Here is a 1,188-nt window from a genome sequence, read left to right as displayed (position 1 = left end):
CAGGGATCAGACAGGAGATTACACCCGTGTACATAACACAGATGTCCAGAACACAACAGAGTATTATGCTGCTCAGCTTCACTTTTGACCGCACTGCGCTTGTTTGTCTTGCAGCGGCTTTTCTGCTCTGTCCTTATCTTTCCTATTATGTTTCAGTGATTCAAAAGTGTTTTTTGTGTACATATTCCCCACCGACACAGGATTCTCCTTTGAGCCATTTAAATGAAACCCCTATTGTTGAGTGTTGAGTCAGAACACTGTTTTTCAATCACATTAGTACAGCACATTCTGTTCTCTTTCACTTCCTGATGACTGCGCTGCCTCTTTCCCTGAATAAACTCAGCCGCGTGCTTCTGCTTACACCAAAGACACTCATTCAGCCGTTCACATGCATTTTTACAACTGCCTGTCAGAATCCTGTACTTTATGTACTATTTAGTAAATGTGAATGAAAACCAGTGCAGTGAATAGAAGATTTGCACATTAGAACAATTACTGAATAACTATTAATTTCACACACTGTATGCACAAGTATAATGTTATTGTTGTCTAGAACAGAGACAAGATGTTTTAAATATTCTGCAGCTGAAGCATCTTATAATTATAAATTTCAGTAAGTTCATTTTTGATCATTGCTTAAGCACATGAAGGAGGACGAGGTGCCAACAAGCACACTAAGAGGATCAGAAAAACTATGCAACTTTCTGAGCACACAACTTCCTTTTTTGGTAGTATACCTCAAAACATATATAATACTTAGTCTCACCACAGAATTTCATGCGCCCCCTACAGGGGCTGCATGAGCATATTTTTTCAAGTCAAGATTTATTTACAGAGGACACATCCGGAACCTCAAATTCAAGATTCAAGATTCAAACAACTTTATTGATCCCTAAAAGGACAATTCATATCACACCCAGTTACCTCAGACAAAAAATACAGCAATTAATCCACAAATACTATTAAGTTGAATGTAATAATGGCACACATCTGAATTAAAACACCGCACATATACATTTGATTGTTTATGTACGCTAAACTTTAAGACAGTCCGTCATCCAAATTGAGGCAATATGAGTGTGTGTGCATGTGTGTGTGTGTGTGGGGGGGGGGCACAGCTGTCTCCTGCGCAGCCGCGAGCTTGGGGGAGCGGCAGAGCGGAGGCCTGGGGGGGGGGGGGTTAGGGTC

The sequence above is a fragment of the Thalassophryne amazonica genome, chromosome 3, assembly GCF_902500255.1.
Source record: "Thalassophryne amazonica chromosome 3, fThaAma1.1, whole genome shotgun sequence".
NCBI classification, from domain to species: Eukaryota; Metazoa; Chordata; class Actinopteri; order Batrachoidiformes; family Batrachoididae; genus Thalassophryne; species Thalassophryne amazonica.
Note: the sequence above shows the minus strand (reverse complement) of the source record.